At 43.9% G+C, this 24,392-nt stretch overlaps 1 long non-coding RNA gene across 1 annotated transcript; it reads right to left on the bottom strand.

The window, feature by feature from the left end:
- Nucleotides 1-348: 348 nt before the first annotated feature.
- On the bottom strand, nt 349-20,182 carry LOC123363094. The gene is made up of 4 exons (XR_006576706.1): nt 20,060-20,182; nt 2,898-2,966; nt 2,239-2,285; nt 349-439 (listed from the first exon to the last, which is right to left on the bottom strand). It is a non-coding gene; the product is annotated as an uncharacterized LOC123363094 (long non-coding RNA).
- Nucleotides 20,183-24,392: the final 4,210 nt, after the last annotated feature.

Below are 24,392 nucleotides of genomic sequence, written 5' to 3'. Positions count from 1 at the left end.
CACACACGTGTTGACAAAAAACTGCACTAAATGATTTGTAGTTTCCGGTGATATGTCCAGGACCTAAGACAGACATTTTTTGGACAGACAGGTATTTTTGGAAAACAAAGGAAAATGGCTCCCATGCAACTGAATCCTAAAAAGAAAATGTTTAAAGCTATACAGGAGAGCCAAACTTTTTTAAAAAATGACTCCATACCAGACTTCTGTATACATTCCGCCCCATATATCAGTTGTCTTCGGCAAGAAAGTTAAGCACAACAGGCTTTCCATGGAAGTTAATGCATCATTATAAGTAGTTGGAAAGTGGGTGATACCATAAAGGGAATTCCCAGTGCAACAAAAAGCCTTCTCATTGTAACTGCTGCAAGCTCTTACTCAGTTGGCAAACTTTTGTTCTTCCTCGCAGAAAAAGCAACAACATACTTTGTCTGGTTGACTTTTATTTTGATTAAGGAAAACAACAAGAAGAGAGAAGCAAAATAAAGCATTCATAAGAAAGTACAGCTCATGTTTCCTCTATACAGCCGTATCAACTCTGAGAGTCAAATAAATATGGTCTCCTTGCACACAGGCAGACAACGGCAATTTACAAACCCTGGAATATTCTTAAACTTTTAAGAATTATGTGGAAAAAGAAAGCTCCATTCCATTAAAGATTGACTTACACCAGAGATGAATTTAGCCCAGTATATTATAAATGAGGTAATCTCTTTGACACTTTTTTTTTTTTACTATAGTAAACTTGCAGGAAAGTGTATCTCTGCCTAGACAGAAAAGGAAATCTCTGAGCATAGAAAAGTCCTGGAGAGTCTCCTTTCCAGGAATGAACACAAGACTTTTTAATGTTCTCTCTCCCCCTTTCAACTCCTGATTTTGTCCAAATTCGGGGTTTGCTCTTTTTCCTATTAAAAGGAGTACTCATTGATTTTAATAGTAACAGGATCAGACGCCAACTAATAATAGACAATAGTTGTACTTAATGTTGCACCAGTGATAACTTTAAAATCTGCAGCAACTTCTTACAGACCAATTCCCAGAAAAATCTGCCAGGCTCCTGAGTTTTGCATAGACATGCAAGAGCACTGTACGGCAAGTTGAGCCCTTACCAAACTGCTGGAAATAGTGCAGGAAGAACTACGCAGTATGGTTTTAGATAAAACTAGTGGTTACAAATGTCCCATAACATACGATTATTATTTTCAACATACCAGGAAAATGGTACAAAGAGTCAGAGATATCCCTTCTCTGAATTCAAGACTGAATCCTTGCAGTGTAACATTTCCCATGCATAGTTGCACCTTTTGAAACGAGGTAATGTTGTTTTCAGAGTGCATGCAAGTTATCTGTTGCTTAATGATACCTAAGAGTATTTAGATTTCATAGATGAGACCATAGCATTTCCATTGTTCACAGTGTAGATTCAAAATTTTCACTAGGCAAACCTATCTGCTTGTGTGCATGACATTTTGTTATAGATAACAATTTGAGGGTAAAAAACATTTGTAAAATAGAAGAATCCAGATGAACATTTTTCATTCAGAACAGGAAGCAAGGAATCTACTTTTTCAATCATTCTCCTTCATACAGAATACTCACAGCAGGAGTAGCAAATGTAGAAAAAGAAGTGCAAAAATTTCAGAGAAAAAGAAACTTAGCCTGCACTTCTAAAATAGAGGAGGAAAGAGCTTCAAATTGATCTGACTTATAAAGAATCAAACTTTACACTAAACAAACGGCACCATTGATTTAGCCCAAAGCCCTGGCTTTTTCTGGTACAAATATATTAGAATACTAACTTATCTCACACAGCTTTTATATCGTGCTTTTCATGTTATGCCCAATATTAATCAAAGTCCCTATTAAACCAGAAAGTTCACAGAATATTTCTCACGGTTATTGTTAAATCAGAGGCCCTGACTCAACAAGATTTTGACTAACATGACACAAAAGCCTACATAAAGCCACATAAGATAATTTTCCAGGATTTTTGAGACTTCTGCAGTACAACAACCACATGAAACATCTCCAGAGATCCAAGGAGCACTGGACCACTGCTAAAACCTTAAAAGTTACAGTCAATTTCTAGGAGTCACCAAAAGACAATTTTAGGAGTATTGCTTGTCAGGAAACTGTTCTATTGCTTTAAAATACTGTTATTATAATAAAATATAATATTGTCATTAAGAATCAGAGCCAGCTAGAAGTTAACAGGAAACTAAGTAGGTGAAAGGATACAAAATTCAGGAATGCCTGAGAGTATGTAAACTCTTCTGATTCATGCACTGAAACAAAATATCATTATTAAACCAGCATAACATGTCCTGCCTCCCTATTAAGCATTGTGGCAGAAGTAAATTCCCTTAAAAACAGTGCAACTTGAGAAAAAGAAAAAGAAAAATAGAAAGACCGTGTGCTTAAGTATAATGCTCTCAATCAGGCCCTGGGGGGCCATGAGCAGGTTTCAGAGGGTCCGCCAAAATAAACCAAAGACCAGGGTTGGCGTTGGAGTCGCTGGGGCTGAGGGAAGAAAGCCAAAGCCCGAGCCCCACCACATAGGGCTAAAGCCAAAGCCTGAGCAACTTAGCTTTGTGAGGCCCTCTGTGGCATGGGTCTGCGGGCAATTGCCCTGCTTGCTACCCCCTAACGCCAGCCCCGGCTTTTAATCTACTGGATATGCAGAAAGTCAGTTGTTGGGGCACAGGTGGGCTGTGGAGGTTTTATAGCATGTTGAGAAGCCCTGCTCTAGATTGCTTCCACACTGGCAGAGGGGCCTACCTATATTCACTGTCTGAGTTAGCATATTAGTGGTACTGGGAGAAGCTTAGTTGTCTTTATCCACTCTTGCGTCGTATAGTGTCAGAGTCTGCCCCATCAGTGATGCCAGCCTCCATTACCTGCTTGTCTGATTCTCCAATAGCTTCCTTAGCACTTCTTCTGTGGTGCCCCCACATGATACGCCCTTCCTAAGTCAATTAAAAAAAAATACACTGTTGTCTTCTTTCAAATTGTTTTTCTAGAACCAACTCTACTGGGATGCTCAGAGGAAACTGTTTAGTGACCATAGCCGGGCAGGTGACCTTGTAAAGATTTTTAAAATAAATGAACATTAAATAGTTTGTTTTGAAATCCGCAATCTTTGTAGATGTAATTGTTCCCAGGGTACCCAGGACTGTGAGTCACTTTGTTAACCCCATCCTCCCCCCACCTCCAGCATGAGAGAGTCTTGCTTGTGCTTGGATGGGTGTTAGCTCCTTAACACCACCAGCCTGTTAACCACCCAAGCACTCTCCTCTGGGCAATGCCAGCCCTTATTAACCTGCAAGGCAAAGTCGTAAGTGCACCCTAGTCCTTGAGCCCCTTTGAAGCACTCCCCTGTAGTATTCAATCCCCCCATCCACTGAACACTGACAGAAATACCAAATCTTCTGTCCCCAAAGGGACAGTATACATGCCAGTGTATATGATTCAACTCAGCACATTGCTTAATACCACAGCACTAAGATATATTTACAGTGAAGACAATAAAACGTTTATCATCAAAGATTCAAGTGATAGTGAGTAAGACTATTGGAAACAAACGGTTACATATAAAACCAAATGATAATGCTTTCTATAGATTAAATTTAAACAGGTTAAAATTACTTTAGATGGGAGGTTCTCTCGCCCACTGTCTTCTGCAGTTTTGCAACTAAGGCTGGCTGGGATCCTGTCTTCATGAATGTAGACGTGCTACCCATTTACTTCCTATGTTCAGGATAAAGGGGTTATCTCTGGCTTCCAATTATATCCCCAAAGTTCATTGTCCATACTCAAAGACAGGATAACTCCCCAAGGCTTCATTTTCCTGTATGCTGCATCTCGGTTGACTTCACATCTCTCCATTAATGACATATAGAAATGGGTATCCACCACGTTAGCTTACAATGCTTAATTTACACCCCAACAGAGAAATAGGTGAACAAACATCTGTTGTCTGACAGAAAACCTATTTCTCCACCTCTGCTGTGATACAGATGCTAATAACATATTTTCAGGGTATATAATATAACTCCTTATATAGTATCTGTATGCACATTTCACAACAATATTAATAGCCATCGTGATGGTTTTCATTTGGGACCTTGTATGCCCCTCTTTGATGACTCAGAATGTACATACCAGAATCAAGACATTCCTGTTACCCTCGCCAGTTAGCCTTAAGGGGCTCTTGGCTCACAGTATATGATTAGTCTGTTCATAGACTATACCAGGGGTCTCAAACTCAAATGACCATGAGGGCCACATGAGGACTAGTACAGTGGCCCGAGGGCCGCATTACTGACACCTCCACCCGCCGCCCTTGGCCCCGCCCCCACTCCACCCCTTCCATGAGGCCCCGCCCCTGCCCCACCTCTTCCCACCCCTTCCCTGCCCCCATTCCAACCCCTTCCCCGAAATAGTCTCCCTACTCTCAGTTCCAGCGCCTGGCACCACCATGGCACATTACTGTCAGGAGGAGCAATTACACGGAAAGTCCTGCTCTGTCCCTGCATCCCTGGATTGGAGATTGCTCATTGCACGTGAATCTTTGGCAAATTTAGATGCCAAACTCTAAGAAGTCACTACTGAGCATGTGCAAAACTGCAGTTATTCAGAGGCTTATGATTTGGGCAAATTTTCATGGGGACAGCAAACAGCACATTCCTGACACCTGGGCAAGCACCCTGCCAATTTCAAACCCTTGTTCCAAGGCATGGAGACATTATTAGAGCTTCTCAACTAAGCAGTTGTAAGAATTTTTTAACAAGAGCAAAACAATGTATTTTGCCCTAATCTAGTTTTTGGAAATGGCTGAACTGTTTCTTTAAAAATTCAGCCTGAAGCACACACTCAGCATGGAAAATTTCAGCTTGAACAGTTGAAGTTTGGCAAAGTTATACAGAACTGAAACCAGGGTTTTATAAGGGCAACTGTCAGGAGACCTGTACTATACAGCATGCTCCCAGCTTCACCTATAATACATGCGGTAAAAGCTTCCAGAATCATTGTTTATCTTGAGTGCATTGTGTACCATCTGTAGCATACGATATAATAGAGGAGCTTTATATGTACATTGTTCAGGTAGGTGAATAATGAATGATTAGGGGAAAAGTAAAGGACTTTACAATGAACTGACATGTTTCCACATTTACCACCTAATTATTACTATTCTTACCTAAATAAAGGTAATCATGTTTAACAACCCATCTACGGCAGGAAACTGTAGTCAAGTGTAGGCCAAGAAGATAGTGGCTATGACAGCATTACAGATCAAAGATTTTAGCTGAATCAAAACACAGGCAGCTCCTGTGTATTGATTACTCTCCTGGACTGCAAATTATCACTGATTACTTTGAGAAAAGAGGTGTTGATGGCTTGCTTCCTTCCGTTAGCCTGGAAAGCAGTCAATAATATATTTCATATACAGAAAACAAAAGTGGCCTGTGCTGCTTAAACATTTCAAAGATTTTTTTTTTGTAAACAGTTACAAAATGGCATATCAAAAGTACATGGAGTCGAATTCTTCTCTGTTCTATGCTGCCCCAATAAAGAAATGGATTTGTACCTGGGCAAACTTTGTCCCATAACATGGATTGATAATCCTTTAAATCAGGATTTCTCAAACAGGGGTCGCCGCTTGTGTAGGGAAAGCCCCTGGCAGGCCGGGCCAGTGTGTTTACCTGCCCCGTTCGCAGGTCCGGCCGATCGCGGCTCCCACTGGCTGCGGATCGCTGCTCCGGGCCAATGGGAGCTGCTGGAAATCCACAATTGGCCGGACCTGCGAACAGGGCAGGTAAACACACCAGCCCGGCCTGCCAGGGGCTTTCCCTACACAAGCGGCAACCCCTGTTTGAGAAACCCTGATTTAAATGATACACATTGAATGAACTGCAGTGCTAATCTTTTGGGACACTGAGGGTATGTCTCTAAACTGCAGCTGGGATCATACCTCCCAGCCTGGGTAGATGAACTCAGGCTGGTCTTCACAATGGGGGTAAGTTGACCTAAGTTACGCTACTCCAGCTACATGAATAATGTAGCTGGAGTTGACGTAGCTTAGATAAATTTACCCCGGTGTCTTCACTGCACTGAGTCGATGGGAGGTGTCTCCAGTCGACTTCCCTTACACTTCTCGGAGAGCTGGAGTACCAGGGTTGACCGGAAAGCATTCTGCCATCGATTTAGGGGGTCTTCAACAGTGTCAATCTCCCTGTAGTGGAGACCACCCCTCAGTAGTTCTGCCTGAGTTAGGACACTAAAAGTAGCAGTTAGGATGTTGTGGCCCAGGCAGCAGCTCAGGCTAGCCATCTGCGTCCAAGCCCACCCAACCACCCAGGTCTGAGCTTAGGCAGCTAGCCTGAGCTGCTGCCTTTGCCACAAAGTCCACACTGCTATTTTTAGTGCACTAGCTAAAACAAATCAAGCACAAGTCTCTCATTCCAGGCTGAAGGCCTGCGCCCAGCTGCAGCGTAGACATTCCTTTAAAGACTTAGTCCTCCTCCGTGTATCAAGCTTGAGTACCTGCACATGGTGTAAGGGGGGAGAAGTCTATAGGAGTTTGACGAAGATGACTCAAGGATATACATTGAAATATAAAGCCTACAAGTGAGTAGTTCAAATAGTTCATTCTGTATTGACCCAGAAGTTGTTGTCTGATCCTTGGAGATCTCAGATTATATCCTACAGGACAAGTTTCCAGATCACAAAATCATTTATATTGGCATTCTCAGTAGAGGGGCCAGCCACTGAACTGGCAAAAATAGACAATCCTGGAGGAGACTGCTCCACTACGGGGCTGGTACACCTTGATGGGGTAATTTGAGGGAAGTTTGCACAGCTACCATCCAGGCCGTACTTGTTCTGCTCGATAAACAGAGGACTTCAGTTCCCAGAGCTGTCATTTTGATCTCTTTCACAAGCAAGCAATTCACCTTTTCTTTAAGAATATGCATGTTCATAATAGACCTCTTTGTAGCATCTCTTCTTAAAGTAAAACCTGAGCAAATGCATCAATTTTGTATATGATAACAAAAAATAGACTTTAGCCCATTCATTTGCTTGTAAACTGTACAATGAGAAAAACTCATAAATGGGGGTTGGAGGGGAGTATGAGGCAAGACTAACTAGCTGAAATCTCAAAAATTTTCCTCTGCATCAGCATCAGCAACACCAATGCTCCTAATGTAGTTCTCATAAACCAACACCTTCTGAAATATTTCAACTTCCTGCTGAAATAAGGAAGTGTGGAGGTACTGGAAAATAGAGAAAATCTTTTAGAAACTTTCATGTTCTTCATTATAGACTTTTGGAATGAAAGTTTGGGCTGATTTTTATTTAATACAAAACAGTTCATCATTTTCTAGTAGTAGTCCCTATCTAATAGTCCAAATTAGGTGAATGTTTTGGATCTTACTTCAGGAAAACTGTCTGGTAAGATTTTGCTGTATTGTTTTACCAAGATACGTCAGTGTTGCCTCCTTTACATTTAGATTTCTCTTCTTAAGATGAAATGATTGGGGGGGGGGAAACTAGCCTACATTTTTGCTCCAAAATCCCTAATCAAACCAAACCTGAACAGTATCCTACTATATCTGTGTGAAACTGCACAAAACTTTTGGTGACTTTTTACATGACACTGTCCTTAATTTCATGTAATCCATTTTCAGCCCCCTGAGGTGACACTTTCTTGCAGCTTTTCTCAACAGAGGATAACTTGGCTGGAAAAGCCCATGCAAAACATTTCATATACTTTCACACTGGAAGCAATTTTGTTTGATAACGGGCCCAAAAAATTCAGAGCAGGCTATTTAACTCTTCTTAAACCTCATAGTTCCATGGTCAGAAGGGAGGCAGGCAGTGAATTCTGGGGCACTTCTGACTGGAACAAGGGCCAAAGAGGTGAAATCTAAAAAAGATGCCAGAGCCAGAGTCCAGCAGACAATCCTGAGGCCCCACTTTACTGCCACTCATGTGATATTACACCTCTACCCTGCTATAACACGACCTGATATAACACGGGTTGGCATATAGTGCGGTAGCAGTGGGGCTCTGGCGGCGCTTTAAAGGGTCTGGGGCTGTGGCTGCTGTGGGGAGCCCCGGGTCCTTTAAATCACCACTGGAGCACTGCTGCTGCTACCTTGGGGCTGCGGCAGCGGGGCTCCGCCTGCGATTTAAAGGGCCCAGGGCTCCAGCTGCTGCAGGAAACCCTGGGCCCTTTAAATCACCGCTGGAAACCTGCTGCTGCTACCTTGGGGCTGCGGCAGCGGGGCTCCGCCTGCGATTTAAAGGGCCCAGGGCTCCAGCTGCTGCGGGAAACCCCGGGACCTTTAAATCACCGCTGGAGCCCTGCCGCCCCTACTCTGGGGCTGTGGCAGCAGGGCTCCACCTGCGATTTAAAGGGCCTGGGGCTCCTTGCAGCAACTGGAACCCGGAGTTCTTTAAATCACTGCCGGAGCCCTGCCGTCCCTACCCCAATATAATGGGGTTTCAGCTATGATGTGGTAGGGATTTGGGGCTCCCCATGAACGCGTTATAGCGGGGTAGAGGTGTACTAGCAAAGGGTCAGAAAGCAGTAGTTGATGGCTAGGGGAAAGGAGGGGGCTTGTTTTGGGTCAGTGAAGAAAGGAATTGATGTTCTTGTTGGGAATGGTGGGGGTGGAGAAAAAAGGGAGAGGAGAAGGGGAAAAGGAAACATCTGAAGTACTGAACAAGCATCAATAGTTTGATGGCTTTCTCCAAATCAAACTTCTAACCTTTCGAGGTTTGCCCATCACAAATTCTAGTCATGAGCCAGATCAGCTGGTGTAAATCAGTAAAGCTCCCTTGAAGTCAACAGAGCTATGCTGGTTTACGCCACACTTGGATACGCTCCTTTACCTTCACATGGTTGGCAGATGTATGAGGTGTGGTTTAGTATGTGGCACAAGAGGAGATGTTCACAGGAGGAAGTTTATTAACAATAAGTATTCAGAGAATGCGTCAAAGAGTTCTGTGGTACCTTATAGACTAACAAATGTATTGGAGCATGAGCTTTCGAGGGTGAATACCCACTTTATCTCATGCATCCGACGAAGTGGGTATTCACCCTCGAAAGCTCATGCTCCAATACGTTTATTAGTCTATTAGGTGCCACAGAACTCTTTGCCGCTTTTACAGATCCAGCCTAACACGGCTACCCCTCTGATACTATTCAGAGAATGATCATGGATTAAACTAAGAAAAACTACAAACTGCAGTTGAGATCATTTATCATCTGACTAGAATGAGGATTTAGCAAGACTCCCTACTGTGTCCATTTATATTTAGTGCTTCTAGAAAAAAAATTCCCACCACTACTCCAATGTGATATAAAGTGGAAAGCTTGAAATGTGTGAAAAGCTATGGAGTCTTCTGTATGAAGGGAGGTTTTTTTTTTCCCCTTCAGGATTTTTTCCTGTTAATTTAACTTTCAAATGGAATGAATAACTATTATAAGTGTCAGTTCCATTCCACACAGGCCTAATGGTATTATAATATTCATATACATCAACTCTCCATTGCCATCTTTCTCCCCAAAAAGTCTCTCTCTTCCACAAAATATCCTAATGTAGCACAGACTCCTTAGAGATAAAAAATGTCAATCCCTTAGTTCAATATTGTATAGATGTCAATATTAAAATAAATGCAATTGAGGATTAAATAAAAAAGAACAAATGCCCAATTTGATCAAGCCTCCAAAATCTAACTTATCTGAGTCTGAGGCAGAATCTCAGGTTTTTTCTGAAACTGCAGTCTCAGTGGGGAGCATTAATAAAAGAGAAATATTAATTTACTAATGATAACTGCAAACATACCTTTTAATATAATAAGGAAACATGCTTTTACCTACCCCAGATTAATATTAATGAGTTGAATAGCAAGCAGTTATCTTTCTATTTTTTTCCATACTAGGTTAGTGATCAGAACATTCATGTACAAACCATTATTTATTTCTCTACTCCCTGTCCTATGTATGTATTTAAATTGGGCCGGTATCAGTGGTATTTATGCGCTGAAATACAAGACTTTTGATACTAGTATCATCTTATTCAGACAATATTCTCTGCTCAACCCTCCAACAGGTTATGTACCAAGGTGATCTGCAAGTAGCTTTTCTTTTAACCCTTCTTCCCAGGGAGATCTATATGAGAGAAAGAGGACTTGTTCCTAATGAGGGAAGACTTGACAAGTCAGATGATTCTTCTTTGAAGCTGGTAAAACATGAGCTCAGGTTGATCTTGAGTTCCACAGCCACAAACTCTTCAGGAAAGTCTCATCACCAGTTCTGATGAAGAGCTGAATCCTGCCTGTTGCTCATGGTATTGTAGAGAGAGGCACTAGTGAGAAGGTAGTTGTCCTTTAGATAGTCTGGTCCTAACCCACTGAGTCCTTTGAAAATGAGGACCAGGATTTTGAATGGAACCCAACACCCAGTGAAGAACCAGTGTAGGAACCCAGTGGAACATATCTCTAATGTGATCACTTTACTTATTCCATTTAGGACGTGTGCTGCTGTATTATGGGCCAGCTGTAGCTTCTGTGTAGCTTCCTTTGTCAAAGATAGGTAGATAGACTGTTACAATTCTATATCTGAAGTCACACATACTTAGGCCCTGAGACCAAGTTTTCATTCATGAGAAGCAAATGCAGTTTCCATTTGGGAAAAAAGTGTTTTGATCACTCTTGTGACCTGCAAGTTCACCTGCAGAGTGCTGTTGAGTATGACTCCTGGCCTCCTTCCTGGTGATTAATGGGCAGGTTTCCTCAACTGAGGCACAGTCATGGATTCTGGTAGGTCTCAGAAATGCTTCTCTCTTCCCACCAGCATCACCTCTAGTCTGCCAAGGTTGAGTTTGAACAAGTTGTTCATCCAAATTCTTATTTTTTCCAAACATGGGGTAAACTTGCCAACTATATTGTCTGATTCAGGCAACAATTATGGCTGTGCATTTGCAAAGGCACTTTAGGGGAAAAAGACGCAACTGCCATTTACTATCAATGGCATGTGAGCACCTAACTCCATCAAGCAACTTTGAAAATCATAGCCTACACATATGATGTGTCTATGTACGACCACCATATTGCTGGCATTTGAACCCATAGCATTTCATAATATTCTCAAGTGGCTTAATACAGATGTTGAGCATTTAAATTTCCTTTGTTTCTGTAGTTGTATGGTCCCTGTCTACTTTTAGGAACTTAATGAAAATGGCATTGGTATGGTGAAATATAACAACATTATTTAGTTTGTTTCTTTTTCCTTCTCTTCCCCCACCCTGGTTTATTCTGTACTAAAGTTACAGAGAACTCTCTTTTAAAAGCAACTGTATAAAGTTAGGCGTGATTTCAGTTATGTGAGCCCCAGGGGCTCAATGAAATAATATGAACAGATGTCCAAAATCTCAGAAGGCATGTGGCAATGGAAGGACAGGGAATAATGTAACCAGATCTGACAAGATCCAGTCTGATCTGAAAGTTTCTAATACTCCTATTACCAAGAACATCATCTTTATCTGTGCTTTAGATTACAGTTCACAAGCAATGTACCATTAATGACCTCTCAATTAGACTAAGTACCATAATCTAATGTCATTTTTCCATGTATTTATTTTTTTATTTCCAAAAGACCAGGAATGACTTAGACACAGACAAATATAGTTGGATGCCAATCTTAAAAGCAAAGCATTCATATATGTTAAATTTTAAGTAGGTAATCCTTCAATCAGATTAATTATACTTGCACAGGGAGAAGGTCATATTCTGATTTCAGATATAACAGTATAAATCAGAGTAAATTCAGCTTTACTCTGGTGTAGATGAGATCAGGATCTGGTCCAGGCTAGTAATATACTCTCAATGCTATCTATCTTATCATTCAGGCAAAAAAATATTTTTTTTTTAATTTGCCACTTTGCCTAGCCCAGCGCATAAACCTCCATCAATTTAGAATGTGAAGCTCTGAGGGTCAGGGTCTTTTTGGTCTGTTTGTCCAGCATCTGGCACAATGGGGTCCCTGTCCATGACTGGGTCGCCTAGGGTATGTCTACACAGCAAAGAGAACCCACGGTTGGCCGTGCCAGCCGACTTGGGCTCATGGGGCTGTTTCATTGCAATGTAGACTTCTGGGCTCAGGCTGTATCCCCAGCTGTAGACTCTGTGGGGTGGTAGGATTCCAGACCTTGGGCTCCAGCCCAAGCCCAGAAGTCTACATAGCAATGAAACAGCCCCGCAGCCCAAGCCCCACAAGCTTGAGTCACCTGGCATGGGCCAGCTGTGGATTTTTCTTTGCTGTGTAGACATATCCCTAGGCACCACAGCGACATTAAAAAATAACAATTAATAGCATTCAAGCTTCTTGTTGGCTTCCATTTTTGTTATTATCTTTGGGAGCTAAGATCTGGTTATTTAGGTGTTTAAATATGGATTTAGATGCTTAACATTAGGCTCTTAAGTCAGAAAATATTTCTCTGTGAAGATCATGCAGCAAGTCAGTGGCAGACTTTCTAGCAGAATCCAGGATTCATGACCTTCACTGGCCCCATTCCCAGGTATATATAACATAATAGGGATAAAGAACGTTGGGGCAGGTGTGGTAGTGAGAAAGGGTACATTGTACGGCTTAGCCTGCAGTTGCAAAGTTAAAAAAGAATATTTTGAAAATCTGGTGATTTGCTTGTGTAATTAGAATGCTCAGCTGAGCACAACATTTTTGCTCACAAAAATCCCCCAATTCCAGTTGTACTAACTATTAAAATAGCGTTAGTAAAAATACTCCTGTTTATATATTTTGAACATTTGTACAACCTTCAACTGTATTTTTTTGAAAATTTAGCTCTGAGTGTGTATTTTCTTCTGCCATTTGGTACATTGCCATCATATTCCAAGTGACATGACACATGGTAGATTTATGCACCATGAAGCAGACACTGCAGGGGTTTTATGTATTTGTGTTTTTTTACCAGTTAAACAATACACAGGGGACTGTCACACTAACAAGGTATACAGTGATTGACTTGTTCAGCCTCCTTGAGACTTTTTCTTCAATATAGTAGAAACCTCAATAAACAGGAAAATTATGTTTGAACAGATGTTTGCTTTGAATAGCTGTACTGTATTTGTTTATTTTTCTGAAAAGTATATCAAGTTCATTCCTATTTAAAGATGGATTTAGCTGAGCAGAGGCGGCTCTAGGATTTCCGCCACCCCAAGCAGGGCGGGACGCCGCGGGGGAGCGCTCTGGCGGTCGCCGGTCCCACGGCTCCGGGGGACCTCCCGCAGACGTGCCCTGCGGAGGGTCCCCTGGTCCCGCGGCTCTGGTGGACCTCCCATAGGCACGCCTGCGGATGCTCCACCGGAGCCGGGGAACCAGCAGCCCCTCCGCAGGGCACGTCTGCGGGAAGTCCCCCGGAGCCGCCTGCCGCCCTCCCGCGGGACGCCGGCCCAAGCGTACGCTTGGCACACTGAGGTCTGGAGCCAGCCCTGTAGCTGAGCAATTTCAGTCACAGATTAAGCCATACTTACATATTTTTGCATAGTTCATTACACATTTTGCTATATGTGGGGTATCCTTTGTCCTTTTGATAAACATAGGATTTACAGTGAGGGGGGTTAGCACACTGCAACAGACTAGCTTTTTAGGAACATAGGACTTGTCAGAAGGCAAAAATCTCGTTATCTCCAGACTGATTCTTGCCTGCATATTTATACCTGCCTCTGGAAATTTCCATTACATGCATCTGACGAAGTGGGTATTCACCCACGAAAGCTTATGCTCCAATACGTCTGTTAGTCTATAAAGTGTCACAGGACTCTTTGTTGCTTTGAGCAGTAAACAAAAATTCATGGCCCATGACTTGTCCATGACTTGTACTATATACCCCTGACTAAACCTTGGGCCAGAGGGGCCGTGGGTTCTCTGCGGGGGAGCAGTCTGGGGGCTCTGTGGATGCTTGGGGTGTGGTCTGGGACCCTCGCTGGTGCTGGGGGGGCAACTATGCACAGCCCAGGACCCCTGCTGTGGCTGGGGGGAGGTTGACAGGACTGGGAGGCTCCCTACCCAGCTCTGCATGTCCCTGCAGCTCCTAGGGGGAGGAAAGGCCAAGGGGGCTCCCTACACTGCCCTCACCACGAGCTCTGGCTCTGCAGTTCCCATTGACCGGGAATCGCCACAGGGGCAGCGCCTGCAAGCACGGGCAGCGTGTGGAGCCGCTTGGCCCCTCCACCTGGGAGCTGCAGGGACATGCCGGCTGCTTCCAGTGAGCCCCACGCCCACATCCACCCAGGTAAGCACCACCCTGCACCCCAAACCCCTGCCCCAAGCCCTGAGCCCCGTTCCACATGCAAACTGCTCCAGCAGCAGCTGGTGGAGCCAGCTGCGCCAGCCGCTGCAGAAGTCAGGAAGGTCATGGAAAGTCACAGAACCCGTGACCTCCATGACAGACACGCAGCCCTAGTTATTAGATATGTAGGTCCCTTTTCTTCACCCAAGCCTACTGCTACATGCTACATCCTTTTCCAGGGTGTATTGGGTAATCCAGTTTTTTCTTTCCAGATTCTTCCCAATCAAAAATATTAGTTTAGAGTGAAGCGAGTTAAAATTTCTTACTGTCAGATTGTCCATTTGAAGATATTGACAGGTTGGACATTAGGAAAAACTTCCTGTCAGGGTAGTTAAGCACTGGAAAAAATTGCCTAGGGAGTTTGTGGAATCTCCATCATTGGAGGCTTTTAAGAACAAGTTAGACAAACACCTGTCAGGAATGGTCTAGTTATTACATAGTCCCCTGAGTGCAGGGGACTGGACTAGATGACCTCTCATGGTTCCTTCCAGTCCTACACTTCTATGATTCTATTCTATGACTCTATATTGAATGCTTGTATAGTCTACAAGGCTCCATTTTCTATACCAATCAAAGTTGCATAACATCTGTGGAATGTATTGTTCTTCCTACCACCAAAATCTATGCAGCCAAAGAGCAACACAACTCCAAGAATGTATAGAATTACAGCATGAAGTGGTACATGGAGCCAGACACGTTAGTCCTCTCAGTATAGATTTGATTCAACCTACTGTGAAAGACCCAGACCAGTGGGGTACAGGAGTCTGGTAGAGGGCAAATATACTGATCACTGGATGAGTAGTTTTCTGTTCCCTGAGTGACCAGGGCAGGGGCTGCACTAGAGTAATCAGGAACCTGCTAGAACCAGTTAAGGCAGACAGGCTGATTAGATCACCTGCAGCCAATCAAGGCAGGCTAATCAAGGCACCTGGGTTTAAAAAGGAGCTCACTCCAGTCAGGCCAGGAGGAGCCAGAGGAGAGGAAGTGCGTGTGAGGAGCTGGGAGCAAGAGGCACAAGGAGCTGAGAGTGAGAGGGTGTGCTGCTGGAGGACTAAGGAGTACAAGGGCTTGGCTACACTTACAAATTTGCAGCTCTGCAGCAGGGTGTGAAAACACACCCTCTCCAGCACTGCAAATTGCGGCGCTGCAAAGCACCAGTGTGGTCAAAGCCCCAGCGCTGGGAGGTGGAGTACGGACAGCGCTGGGAGAGCTCTCTCCGAGCGCTGGTGCTTTGACTACACTTAGCGCCGCGGCAGCGCTTTGAAGTGCTAAGTGTAGCCACAGCCCAAGCGTTATCAGACACCAGGAGGAAGGTCCTGTTGTGAAGATAAAGAAGGTGTTTGGAGGAGGCCATGGGGAAGTAGCCCAGGGAGTTGTAGCTGTCATGCAGCTGTTACAGGAGGCACTATAGACAGCTGCAATCCACAGGGCCCTGGGCTGGAACCCGGAGTAGAGGGCGGGCCCGGGTTCCCCCCAAACCTCCCAACTCCTGATCAGACACAGGAGGAGTTGATCCAGACTGTGGGGAAGATCACTGAGGTGAGCAAATCTGCCAAAAAGCGCAGGACCCACCATGGTAGAGGAGGAACTTTGTCACACTACTGAATGCCACTGTCATGATTTTCCTAAAACATCAATGTTTGTTGTGCATGATTTAAGGATTCGTTGTCCTCTAACTGGATCCTTACGTCTAATGGAATCCTGCACTAATGGAAAGGACAATGCAAGCTCTGAATGATCAGCAATCTAGGGAGACAGGGAGCAAGATCCTCGGCAGGGGTAAATCAGTGTAACTCCATTTTAGTCAATGTAGCTACACTGACTTACACTAGCTAAAGTTCTGACAATGTAGGTCTCTAGGCAGAATAGCCTATGTAGGTGAACTAAGATGGTGGATGACATACTCATCCCACTCTGTATGTGTAGAATGAAGCCCAAGGGTCTGCTTTTCACATGTTAAAGTTCTCTTGCACAGAAGAAAACAGATTCCTGGGCGAAGTGTTTATGTTCTGCCACTGTGTAGCCATCTATCTGTTGTTGTACATTTTAATTTACCTAAGCATGCAGTAGTAATAAAAGAGTTCTAACATTCATGATATGCATTGTTCATTGAAATTCTGTGGCAGCAGATGCAGAACTATAGTGTAGATAAATGGCAAATATCTTAAAAATCATAGGCCAAATCCTGCTGCAATTAGACAGGTGTAGATCCAGATTATCCCCATGAATCGGAAAAGGGGACTTGATTCTCCACTGCTTTGCACCCCTTGACCCTACTCCCATGTAAAGTGGGTGGATGAAGGGGAAAGTCAGCAGGGCAGAAGTGGAGTGGGGACATGCATCATTCCCCCATTGAATCTGGGGAGCTCACGCGGTCTTATCTTTTCACACCCTTTTCGACTGCTGTGGAGATTCAACTGAAAGTAGCCTCCCCAGAGCAGCACAGTTAAGTTTCCACTAGCAATGTGAGCTTTGTCATATTCTGCAATATTTGTTCTCCTTATTTTTCTGTTTAAATATTTAGCTTACTATAATGCTGTTCATATTCTATATCCCTAAAAACATGCAGTATGTGCATTGCCGATGCAAGGATCGATACCCCCACTGCCTATTTGAGTCAGGTGACACCTCCTTTTTGCAAATATTCTTTCTAACACTTAACCAATGAGTATGTCCCCTCTCCTTTAGCATAGCTGACTTGAGTGGTCTATGTCCCTACAATCATTTCTTCTAGTGGAATTCTAGAATGGAACTCACTTCTTCTAGCAGCGGGGAAGAGTTGTCTTTCACAGTTGCCCGGGATGGCCATGCGCTCTTTCCCCCCCACCTCCACCAGTCGTCTTTGATACTTTTTTCCAAGTTGTTGTGTTTTAATGCTCCCGTATCTTTCGTAGTAGCCGCCCAGGAGAATTGTTAGCAGTCAAACTTGTCTTCCACATTCAAGCTGTCCTTTCAGCGCTCCCACTCCATAAAAGAGGCTGTAATACTTGGTGATACTCTGCACCAACAGTTCTGTTTCCTGAGGCACAAAATTAGGTTTCTTTCCTCATGCAGTGGAGCATGTATTTGTGATCCTAGATTCACCTCAGAGGCCATAGACAAGCCAGCAGCAGCAGCTGTAGTAGCTGCAGTGATTCCACCAGCAGCAAAGTCTAAAATAAGAGGAACCTAGATTGTCACCTGCAATGGCAACCCAGAATTAATTAGGAATGGAGATGGGGTTCCACTGGGTCTCTTCGTTACCATAACAGCACAATGAGAGAATGCTTTCGATTCAGCAAGGTGTCTGTAATGTTTATGGATCCAAAATAGGACTCTTTACCCCAGTGCTGTGAAACTTTTCTGAAACAGATGGTTTGGCTCAGACTTCTTATCCAGATCTGGATCCATCCTTTGCAGCTTGGATCCATCTCCAATATTTAGGAAACTGCAAGAGGTCCAAGCGTAAATAGTACTCTGCCCTGGATACAGTATTAATACGACAAATTTGGGCCCAGTTGCAAAGGGGATGTAAAATGCTATCATTCTGACTGCTCAGACTGATCACTCACTTTTTGCACAGGATTAAGGCATCAATTCAGCTAGATACTTGAGCAGGTGCCTAGTTTTAAACACTTGAAGAACCCCATTGAAGTCACTATTCACAAGACTAAAACTGGAAAAATGCTTGAGTACCTGGATAAATTAGGGCCTATATGACTACCCAAGATGCAAAGCAGAGCAGAACCAGACCCTTATTTCCCAGGACCATTATTTGAATTCATTGGTAACAGTCATACAAACTTTCCCCAATTTTAAAGATGAACTGAAAACCTTTTCCCTGCCAAGAACACAATACTGGCCCCTGAGGTTTCTCTGCTGCTTCTCTTGCTGTACTTACTTGAAGCAGAGCAGGAGCTACTTTTCTTAGTGATGACGACAACAACTGTAGCAGGGGAATCAAAGAAACCTGGAGGCCTGTACTCAGGTTTTGCAAGTAATTGAAGTATTTACTCTCATCAAAACTCAGAAATAAGCCAACTGAGCCTTGGGTCCAACATATCCATAAGAAATTCATAGAAGAACAGAGTAGGCATATTGGTTTATAGCTAGGACCAAATCTCAAAACTTTGATTTCACCCATTTGTTATTTTTTTCTCTACTTACTGATATTGCTAAGTGTGGCAAATTGCTGGCAGTATTATACTGGGTCCCGTGCTTTCTCCTCTTTTGAGGGGGTTTCAGGGCACCGTTTCTCGCCCCTGATCTGGGGTATCAACTGTCCCACTAGTGTCCCAGAGAAGGGAAGTGGAGAGGGAGGGACCCGGGCCTGCCCTCTACTCCAGGTCCCAGCCCAGGGGCCCTAGGGATAGCAGCAGACCACTTGAACTAGCGATTCTTTCCTGTGGGCCACTTCCTGCTCCGGCCCTATATCTTGTGGGGGCTTCCTGCCCTCTCTCCACTTGGGCCAAGTTTCTCTCAACCCCTTGTCTCTGTGGAGTTCCTCTGCTCTGCATAAGCCGGGTTTTCCTTTAACTAAGGTCTTGGTCTTCTGGCCCACCACAGCACTTCTGCAAACTGCTCTCCTCCAAACCGCTTTCAGCTCCAACACCAAACCAGTAATTAGTTATACAAATTAACATAGACTGCTTAATGGATAAATTGCCCTATCACAAACTTCAAAGAGACATATAGACAATGACATATAGACATGCCTCTGACAAAGTCGGTATTAACCCACGAAAGCTTATGCTCCAATACGTCTGTTAGTCTATAAGGTGCCATAGGACTCCTTGTTGCTTTAGACAATGACATTATTTCACCCAAGATTCATCTAAATGTTAATATTCCCTTCTGATCTTTGAATTAGTAGTTACAGTGACAGACAGGAACTGTCTGTTTAAATGGGTAGCATCTAAGATACACACAATTAATATCACTTCTAACTTCTAATAATATAGGTTTGCATTTCAAAGTTCTAGACTACCTATCCATAGAATGGCCCTAATTACCATTTCTAACATGTCTTTAAAGATTGGCTTTGGGTTATTCAGCCTGCAAGCTGTTTAACCCTTTCTGGCCATGAGTTATAGTTTGTATAAGATTTGTTGCAATTATATAGCAGTGGTAGCAACAATGGTTTGCATAATTATGTTTTAATTGGACAACGTCACAATCCCTATTCAGGATGGGTGCATAGGCATGTGCTTGCGTCCCATTGAAGTCAATGGGACTAAAGCACATTCTTGAAGTTAGGCATGTGTTTAAGTGCTTTTCCTGAATAAGGTGTGGACTTTGTGATGTGCTTACCTGAATTGAGACCTAAATGAGTACAGTCTCAGTGCACTATTGATGCATGATCAACGATATTATAGGCCTTATTGTGTAAGGAGCAGTGAATCAAGAAACTGTATCTAGAGAGTCCCTGATCAGCAACCACACTGCCACCTAACAATTCTGGCTGCAGAAACACTTGGCAGGTATGAGCCTCAGGGGCCCACACACCACAAGAGGTGCTGCCCACACAGGGTCTAACAGACAGGATAGTCCTGATGACATACTATTTAAGCCTGAAGAGGCTACAGAAAGTTTGTCTGTACAACTAGGTGGAACTTCAGCTAACTGCTGCTACAGACCCTGCTTCCTCATGCTACTCTTGATCCCTAATTCCTGACCTCGGCTTTACCTCTTGGCTCCAATACCTGGTTTCTGACTTGGCTTTGTCTCCTGCTTCTGACTTCTACTTCCTCACCTTGGCCTACCTCCTGGCACCAACTCTGGCCCCTGGTTCCTGACCCTAGATCAAACTGCAACTCTGATTCCTGATATCTGACTCTGGCTTTAACTACTAGGCTGGCCACCCATGACCCATCCCTGACATATTGTGACATCAGTTTTTAAATAAAACTCCCCTATGATTTCAGTGATCATGTCAATGGTGACGAGCACCATAGACATGCTAATTAATTAATTAATTACATATTCAGGAGAAATAAAGAGGCTCCTACGCTGATCTTGGGATAAAGCTTTCATCTTTACATTATGTTCTAAGATGGTTAAAAACAAATTTCAGCCAAAGCTTTCACTAACACTCCTTAAACAAAACTGGAAGATTTCAGTCCCCATAGCTATTAACTTGAATATCTACTTAATTAAATATCCCTATCATATTTAATTCTAAATGGTTAAATCAATACATAAAGTCCTTCAGGGAGGTAGGACAGGAAGAAATGGGCTTAATCTGCAGCAAGAGAGATTGAGGATAGCTATAAGGAAAAACTTTTGACTAAAAGGGTAGTTAAGCTCAGGAATAGGCTTCCAAAGGAGACTGTGAAATCCCCATCATTAGAGGTTTTTGAGAACAAGATGAATACCTCTCAGGGATGATGTAAAGTTTCCTTGGTCCTGCCACTGCTCTGGGGGCTGGAATTGATGGCTTCTTGAGGTCCCATCCTGCCCTATATGTTTGTGATTGTATAATAAGTCACTCAAAGAAAGGACATTCAGAAGAACAAATGTGGGCATGATGCAGGGCCGCCCAGAGGGGGGGGGCAAGAGGGGCAATTTGCCCCAGGCCCCGAGCCCCACGGGGGCCCCCACCAGAGTTTTTCGGGGGCCCTGGAGCGGGGTCTCTCACTCGCTCCGGGGGGCCCGGCAAACTCTTGTGCGGCCGGGCACAGGAGCTTCTGCTGCTCCTGGTCTTCGCCGGTGGGGGGTCCTTCCGCTCCGGGGCAGAAGGACCCCCCGCTGGCGAATTACCGCCGAAGACGGAGCGGGACCCGCCACCGAAGTTCAGCCCGGTCTTCGGCGGTAATTCAGCGGCGGGGTGCCCTTCCGTTCCGGGACCCGCCGCCGAAGTGCCCTGAAGACCCGCGGCGGCCCCCCCCCCCGCCGCAGAATTACCGCCGAAGACAGGGCTGCACTTCGGCGGCGGGTCCCACTTCGGCGGTAATTCGGCGGCGGGGGGGCCCCCGCCGCGGGTCTTCGGGGCACTTCGGCGGCGGGTCCAGGAATGGAAGGGCCCCCCGCCGCCGAAGACCCCGGGCCCCCGGAATCCTCTGGGTGGCCCTGGCATGATGTTGAAGTATAACCTATATCAGGGGCCAGCAACCTTTCAGAAGTGTTGTGCCAAGTCTTCATTTATTCACTCTAATTTAAGGTTTCGTGTGCCAGTAATACATGTTAACGTTTTTAGAAGGTCTCTCTCTATAATATAATTAAACTATTGTTGTATGTAAAGTAAATAAGGTTTTAAAAATGTTTAAGAAACTTCAATTAAATTAAAATGCAGATCTCATCAGTTTAGTGTGATCCTTGCCCTTGCTTTTCCTTGCTGAGTTTTCCAATGTCTGGCACATATTTGGATACTTTAAGCTGCACACAGGCTTCTGAGTCATCAGTTGTTAACCAGCTCTGAGAGGGACAGACGACAGATTTCATGTGTGAAAATACCTGTTCACACAGGTATGTGGATCCAAATGCTGAAAGCATTGCAAATGCAATTTTCTTCAAACAGTTAAATTTCACTGGCAGGGACATCCAGCAGGTCAGATCAGAGGCCCCATGATTTCTCTCGGTAGCTTCAAGTGCACTCCGCAGATCTCCAAACTTTGATGCCCACAATTCTGAGCTTTTTAACTGAATGAGCTGCATTTCGAAATCTTCAACACCCATCCACTGAAATACAGACAAATCCAAATTGCTTTCGTTGAACTTTTCAGGTTTAATTAGAGAAGAAAGCATTGGGCCAAATTGCTGGAAATCTTGAAATCTGTCAGAAAATTCTGATTCCAGTTCTTGCATGTACATTCTAATATTATTGACACTAACAGTGCAAGTGTCGATAGTTCTTTTATGTGTTGGAAGTAGCAGAAAGTCAAAGTTCGAATATCCCAAGGAAAAACTGCTAGTTTTACAACAAATGCCTTCCAGGTTTCATAAAGATCCAGAACCGTTTGCCCTGCACCCTGGAGACGGAGGATGAGTTTGTTTAGGTGAGCAGTGATGTCAGTTAGAAACATGAGCTTACACAGCCATTTGTCATCATCCAGTTTGGGGTAATTTTGTCCTTTTTCCAACAAAAAGGCCTTGATTGCATCAAAACAGTTTACAAAGTGCACCAAAACCTTGCCACGACTTAGCCACCGAATGTTGCTGTGAAGTGGAATGTCGTTCTAAGCACTGTCCATCTCTTCTAGCAGTGTTTGAAACTGTCTGTGAGTCAAAGCAGATCGAGCAACAAGGACATTCACAATTTGCACCACCGTATTCATCAGATTAAGATCTGAATTAGAAATTTTAGCACAGAGGTTTTCTTGATGGATGATACAGTGAAATTTGACTGTCGGGCGGCCCATGTGATCTTCAAGTAACTTTACAAATCTCTTCTGTTTTCTGACCATGTCAGGAGCACCATCTGTTGACATCAGAAAAATATTTTGAGAGACAACTCCTCATTCTTCAAAATGGTTTACAAAATTTCTGCTATATCTTCCCCCTTTGTGGTGCCATGCAGGGGTTTTAGGCAACAAAGTTCCTCTTGGATTTCATCAGAAGCACAATACCTTGCAACAACTGCCAACGTGGAATGTCGTTTATATCCATGCTCTCCTCAACTGCAACGCTAAACAATGCTGTGTCTTTTAATGCAGTCGTCTGCTTTTCGTTAATGTTTTCTGCCATTTCGCTTACGCGTCTCTCAACTGTTCTGGCAGAGACAGGCAATTCTTTTATTGTAGATACGCATCTTTATTTGGCAAATCATTGAACAAAACATCCGAACTGCTGAGAAAAACTTCTTTTATGTATTCCCCATCTGTAAACGGCTTTCCATTTTTGCAATGCACTGTGTAATCTTGTAACTTCCTTCTGTAGTTTGATTTTTACTTACATTTAAGCATTTAAAAACACTGCTTTGCTTCTCATATCCTGCTACTGCCTTTTTGATTGATTCAGTCTTGTCTGCTTCATCAAGAAAGGTTTTCTCATGCTTTGTTTGAAAATGTCGAATACTTGATGTGCGACAAATAACACTTTCACAACAGAAAGCACAAACAGCACGGTCCTTCTTTTGAATAAATCCAAATGTATCTTCCAAGAAGGCTGAAATGAACGGACATCTAACTTTGCTTTCTTAGGAGCTGACATTTTGTCAAATGTACCCCTCAACTTACAGTGGGGAAAAAAAATTGTGACAGACGGCACACCTGTCAAACACAGTGTGCTGTTCCACGTGACATGATAGTGACGTAAGCAGCAAATCAGGACTTAAAAATATCCCAGTACGGTGGCGCTGGAACAATTTTTAAGGTGGGGGTGCTGAGCTGTGCCCCCTCTTGCCCCTATCTGGACCCCTCACTGCCCCAGGCTGGGGCCAGTGGGCCACAGCTGGGAGTGGCTGCAGAGCCCCGGGCCGAGGCCAGGAGCAGAGCCCCGGGTTGGCAGCTGGGACCCCCAGCATGGCAGCAGAGCCCCCAGGACAGGTGGCCATGACCCAGGGCCAGCAGCGGGCTGAGCAGGGCCAGCGGACAGGACCCGGACAGTGTGAGTGCCACTCAAAATCATCTCGCGTGCCACCTTTGGCACGCAAGCCATAGGTTGCTGACCCCTGACCTATATACTAGGCTGCAATAATTATTGAAGTCTGACATTACAGATAAAGTGATCTGAACATTTACACTACTCTAAATAGGCTTTGACAAGAGGGCTAAGGATTTGTCTTAGTGGAAAACTAACATGGGCTTTAAACTGGTATTGGTCACATGACTGATGCTCAAATGATGCATGTAGAGTAATGGGAAGAAGTGCTGCTGCTTTAGTCAATTTTTACTTTGTCTGTCCTATGGTTTTGTGTTTAATCGTCAAGCATGCCCAGAGCTCTGGTTGGGCACCTTTTGGTGTGAAGTTTATATAAGACCAAAATCATTTTTCAGTGCTTCCGTTACCCTGGGGTCTGAGGGTCTTATGCTCTTTGACTCATTTATACTTGCAACACCTCTGTGAGATACTATTATTGCCTTTTTATAGCTGAGAAAC

Source organism: Mauremys mutica, chromosome 2 (genome assembly GCF_020497125.1).
Source record: "Mauremys mutica isolate MM-2020 ecotype Southern chromosome 2, ASM2049712v1, whole genome shotgun sequence".
NCBI lineage: Eukaryota > Metazoa > Chordata > Testudines > Geoemydidae > Mauremys > Mauremys mutica.
This window is presented reverse-complemented; position numbering and strand designations above follow the sequence as displayed.